The following is a 6,076-nucleotide window of genomic DNA, read 5'->3' on the forward strand; positions in this document are numbered from 1 at the left end:
CTAAAGGGCTAAGAAGAATTTGGTATACACTTCCCTAAAAACCCTACAAACTTATTTCTACCTCTGCAAACTTCAACAGGATCCAGGAAAAGAAAAAGGCCACTAGGTAAAAAACAAAGAAATCTGAACAAAATCAGGACTTTGGTTAACAATGTATCAGTATTGGTTCATAAATTATGACACATGTACTATACTAATGTCAGATGGTAACAACAGGGGAAGTGGGGTAGACAGGCACTCTGTCTATCAACCTTCCTGACTTGCCTGTAAGTCTAAAAGTATTCTAAAATAAAAAGTTTACTCCAAAAAAGATACAATGAACACTGTACAAAGACACAATTTGGACAGTATTTTAATGATCTATGCAAAGGCTTTTTAGACACTTTCAGCTTAAATGAGAGCTGAGTTGGAAAATATTAATGAACATTCCTGATACTGTCACACTTCCCAGAATCTGCACATGGACAGAATGATCAAAGAGCAGATGAGAGAGGCTGAAACTTGTCTATGTGCTGAGAAACAAGAACTGATAGAGAAAGTAACTTTCTTTGCCATCCTCTTAGACTTGGGAAGGGGTAGGATAGATCAACTCCTCAGACAGAGAGGGACATAATCAGATCCTTCCTTCTCTAAACCCACTTTATACCAGTGAGCTCCAGACCATAAATTTACTTCAGGCACTTTCTTCTTATTTCATCAGCTCCTCTAAAATAAATTCACTCCTGCGTCCTGAGGGGTGGACCACACACTCCACCACACTGAGGGGCAGCTCATTACCAACTGTTCTCCACAGACCTGCGCGTCACTAAATCTATGTTGATTCCTGGAAATCCTGGGCCATAATTGGAATGGAGCAAGGAGCAAAACCTAATTTGTAGTTTGGAAAATGACTCTTAATGTAGTGTACTATATAATTTATGGGAAGTTTTGCTTATCTCCCTTCTGCACCAAATATCAGTAAAGAAACCGATAATTAAACTAGTCATACAGGTGAAAGTGTTCTAACTGGAGTTACAACAAGAAAGAGTACTTAAGGACAGAAACATTTTTATGCCAGACAGGTGGCTCAAAATGATTCTCCCTCTGCACCCCCATGTTACTACCTTGGAATCTCTCAAATTTTGTCCTACATTGTTATACTCTTGCAGTGTGACCTTGGGCAAGTTCCTTAGCCTCTTTATTTCCCATTTTTGCCATCTTCACAATGGAGAAGAATAATAGTACCGATTTCTTGGTGGTGTTATAAGAATTAATTGAAGTAATGTTTGTAAACTTTTAGCACAGTACCAAGTGTTGCAAAAATGTTTAATGGATCAATAAATAAGATTGCCTTTGCTCACAATGAAGTCATGCAAAATAATGATAAACCTTCTGATGATATAGGATGGCAAAAACACACACACAAAATATTCAGGTACCAGCTAGGAGGAAGAGAACCTCAGGTATGGCAGTACTTTGATGGAAAAGAAGATATGTAGACAGTATTCATTAGAAATAAAAAAGGACATGATGGAACCTTCCCATATTTCTGTTGGAAATGTAAAATGGTACACCTATTGTGAAAAACAGTTTGGTGGTTCCTAAAAAGTTAAACATTGGCTGGACGCAGTAGCTCATGCCTGTAATCCCAGCACTTTGAGAGCCCAAGGTGGGTGGATCACTTGAGGTCAGGAGTTTGAGACCAGCCTAGCTAACATGGTGAAAGTTCGTCTCTACTAAAAATACAAAAATTAGGTGGACATGGTGGCAGGCACCTGTAATCCCAGCTACTTGGGAGGCTGAGGCAGGAGAATTGCTTGAACCCAGGAGGTGGAGGTTGCAGTGAGCCAAGATGGCACCACTGCACTCCAGCCTGGGCAATAGGAGTGAAACTCTGTCTCAAAACAAACAAACAAACAAACAAACAAACAATTGGCTGGGTGTGGTGGTATGTGCCTGTAATCCCAGCTACTTGGGAGGCTGAGGCAGGAGAATCGCTTGAATCCAGGAGGTGGAGGTTGCAGTGAGCCAAGATTGCGCCATTGCACTGTAGCCTGGGCGACAAGAGCAAACCTCCATTTCAAAAAAAAAAGTTATAAAATTACCGTATGTCCCCAAAACTGTACTCCTAGTTATATTCCCCAAAGAATTAAAAACAAGTACTCAAAATACTTATGCATGCCTGTTAATAACAGCACTGTTATAATAGCCAAAAAATGGAAACAACCCAAATACTCATCAGTGGATGAGTGGATAAACCAATTGTGGTCTATCTACACAATGGAATTATCACTCAGTCATAAAAAGAAAGAAAGTCCTGGTAAATGGTACAAAAACATCATGCTAAGTGAAAGAAGCCAGTCACAAAAGGTTGCAGATTATATGATTCCATAATTAGGAAATATCTAGAATGGGCAAATCCGTAGAGAAAGCAGATTGGTGGTTGCTAGGGGCTTGGGAGAGGAGGCAATGGGGAATAACCGCTTAATAGGTACAGTTTTCTTTTGGGGTGGTGAAAATGTTTTGGAACTAGAGAGAGGTGGTGGTTGCATAACATTGTGAATGTACTAAATGCTAATGAATTGTTCATTATAAAATCATAAATGTTATGCTTTGTGAATTTTACCTCATTAAAGTAAGAATACATACATACATACATACATACATACATACATAGGACAGTGTTATAGTTGAGAAAGCAGAAGCGTCCCAGGCTTCCTCTTCCACTCAACTGAGACTCTTCGGTTTCCTCATCTGTAGGAAAATGAAGTTGTATTTGGTGACCACTAATATCCCTTCCAGTTCAAATTCAAAGGTAAGGAAACTCAACATTTTTCTTTCTCCCCTACTCCTCCACATACTTGAAAATGACTGCATCTGTACTGCAGATGCACACTGGAAGACAATGTTGCTATAATTAAATTACAGGGAAATTAATTTGTTTTAGTTATTATGGAAAGGTATTTTAATATTCATTATTATGACACAAATTAGTGGACAAATAACTAAAGCAAATGCACTTTAACAATTAGCTTGGGTTTTCTCTCTCTGATGCTCAGATCCAGAGCCTGTGCCTGGCTCCAGCCTGTCTGTGTTCCTCCGTGCAATCACACACTCTGATTTTTGCCAGTCACAGTATCTCTGATTCTTCTGCCAAATGCAGTGCTGGCAGCCCTGAGCTGATCGGGAGGTCCTTGATTGATTAATGAGTGCCCTTGCCAAGCAGGGATGGTGCCAAGGGACTGAATTCCTCTCTAAACTGCCCATGCTTTACAACCAATGTAATCTAGAACAGTTGTCACTAGAACTCGCTTAGACTACTGCTCTAGTTATAACTAGTTACAATTTTACTTTGAAGTCTTGGGTCAACATGTTCATTCTGGAAGGTGAGTGTATGATTTTCTGTATTTTATTGACCACCACCCCTCTACCAGTGATTGCAGGCTTCCATTCCTTTGTAAATTTCCTCCTTCTCATTCCTAGGAATATAAGGCGTATCTACAAAAAACCTTCAGCTAGAAACATTTCAGCCAGTTACTAAGGATTATCTGTCACCTTCCCCCTTTTTGATTCTATCCCTCTTCAGGGATATCTACTTCTGAGATTTACACAGTCCCCAAAGCTGCAAAACGCACAACCCAATGCCAACCAGGGTCTACATTCAGGCTGCCTTAGACCAGGTTTCTCCTGGTCACCCTATTATCCATAGTGCCCCTGGAGGAGATCACTGCAGGAGGCAAATCTGTTCCTTCTGTGCAGGGTTCAAGCAGAAGTGGAGAGGAGGGCTTTCCTCCTTTTTGGTACTGCACTCCATTTCACTCCTTGCTGCAACTTTTTTTTTGAGGCCAATTTCACTTTTGTTGCCCAGGCTGGAGTGCAGTGGCATAATCTCAGCTCACTGCAAGCTCCATCTCCCGCGTTCAAGTGATTCTCCTGCCTCAGCCTTCTGAGTAGCTGGGATTACAGATGCCCGCCACCACGTGTGGCTAATTTTTGTATTTTTAGTAGAGGCGGGGTTTCACCACGTTAGCTAGGCTGGTCTCAAGTTCCTGACCTCAGGCGATCTGCCCGCCTCGGCCTCCCAAAGTGCTGGGATTACAGGCGTGAGCCACTGTGCCTGGCCTCTTGCTGCAATTTAACAGTCCTCCAGCTTTCACTTTACGTCTCTGGCTCCCACCACTCAAATGTCCACCGCTCAGACAGACAAAGCCGAGAGACAAATGCCCTGTAGAACTCCTAACTGCTCCCTCCACTAGCCTTTGTTTTGTGCTGGGCCAGGCTAATTTGCCTGACTCTTTTCCAGTGACTTCTCTTTGGGGAGGCTCCCAGCCCCTTTTGCAAATAGATCCTTCCAGATAAGCCCAGACATACTGAATCCCAAGTGGAGGCTGCTATGGCTCAGGGTCAGACATTGAGTTCCCAGTAACTATTTATTAGCCATCCACTATGTGCTAAACACTGGGGTTCCAAGGATGATGGTCTCCTCTCATCATGGAGCTGCCTTGGGAATTTAGACAAGAGCTCTTTGAGCAGTGATGGCCTATTCAAGCCTTTACCCCAAGGAGGGGTACCTCCTGCTCAAAGGTAATACCAAAGGTGCCAACTAATCACTGACTTGGCAGAAAACCTCTCTCAATATAACTAGATGTTTCATCAAAGTTTCTCAAGCACTCCACCATTGACTGCTCCCCCTCAACATCCCCCAGGTTCTTACTCAACCATGTGCCTCTGTCTCCTTTCCAACTTGTAGCAGTACCTTTCCTCTTCTACTCTTTGATCTTGTCCTGGGTATCATTCCCTTTCTCCCCTCAGAGGCAGAGAGGAGAGGGCTGCTGGAGGAAGAAGAAAAGTGAAAAAGCTGTGGAAATTTGTGTCCACAATAAAAAATACCCGAAAAACCTGTACATCCTTTTCTTCAACTTAAATGAAGAACCCGAGTGTATACTAATATGAAGTAAAAAAGGTGCAAATAGGCCGGGCACAGTGGCTCACGCCTATAATCCCAGCACTTGGGGAGGCTAAGTGGGCGGATCACCTGAAGTCAGGAGTTCAAGACCAGCCTGACCAATATGGAGAAACCTCATCTCTACTAAAAATACAAAATTAGCCGGGCATGGTGGCGCATGCCTGTAATGCCAGCTACTTGGGAGGCTGAGGCAGGAGAATCGCTTGAACATGGGAGGCGGAGGTTGCGGTGAGCAGAGATCACACAACTGCACTCCAGCCTGGGCAACAAGAGCAAAACTCTGTCTCAGAATAAATAAATAAATAAATTAAAGGTCCTTTTTTTTTTTTTTTTTTAAGGTGCAAATAGCTTTGCATGCAATTTATGAATTTTTCTTTTCTTTTTTTTTCCTGATTCTGATCGCTGGTGTTCAGTAGGAAAGGAAATCAAAACTCCATAAAGCAAATTGACTTATCTGTAGATAACCAAAGTCTTTTCAGTGGTGTCTGTCCCTCTTGTGAAAGTACAGCTGCTTGTGGGAAAAGTAAGACACCTAGAATACAGTGTACCTTTTTGGGGACATACCTCTGTTACAGAAGCATGTGATTAATTTTGAAGGTAGAATTTCAGAACATCATATTTTAATAGGAAGCTTGAAAGATAAGTAGAGGAAAACATCAAGCAAAGCAAAATACACCATTTGCAGAGTTCAATCAGATATGACTCAGCATTTCTTCATTGTGCTCATCCCCAGCTCCTCAAGCACATAGTGCCTTGCACACAGTAGGGACTGAGGGAAATATTTGTTAATGCATTAATTTTAGTTAAAAGTAGATACCTCCTAATCTCTCAGTGGCTTGAACTGGGTCAAACAGCAGAGGAATGGGGTAAAAAAGGAAAGACACCAGGTAAAGGTAGAACAAGACCACTGCTTAATAAATATATTTGTTTTTGGGGTTATTATTTTGCTCAAAAGTCTATGAGATGACTAGCCCAGAATGTGGCAGTTAATTCCATTTACATTTTCAGTGTGGGATCCAGGTTTTCAAGTTTGTTATGTGATTTTATGCAAAACAACATGCAAATCCAGCGCATTCTAAAAATTCAGACTGTTCTCCAGCCGCTCCCCTGGTCACAAACAACTAAGGTTGG

The sequence above is a fragment of the Rhinopithecus roxellana genome, chromosome 5 (genome assembly GCF_007565055.1).
Source record: "Rhinopithecus roxellana isolate Shanxi Qingling chromosome 5, ASM756505v1, whole genome shotgun sequence".
NCBI lineage: Eukaryota > Metazoa > Chordata > Mammalia > Primates > Cercopithecidae > Rhinopithecus > Rhinopithecus roxellana.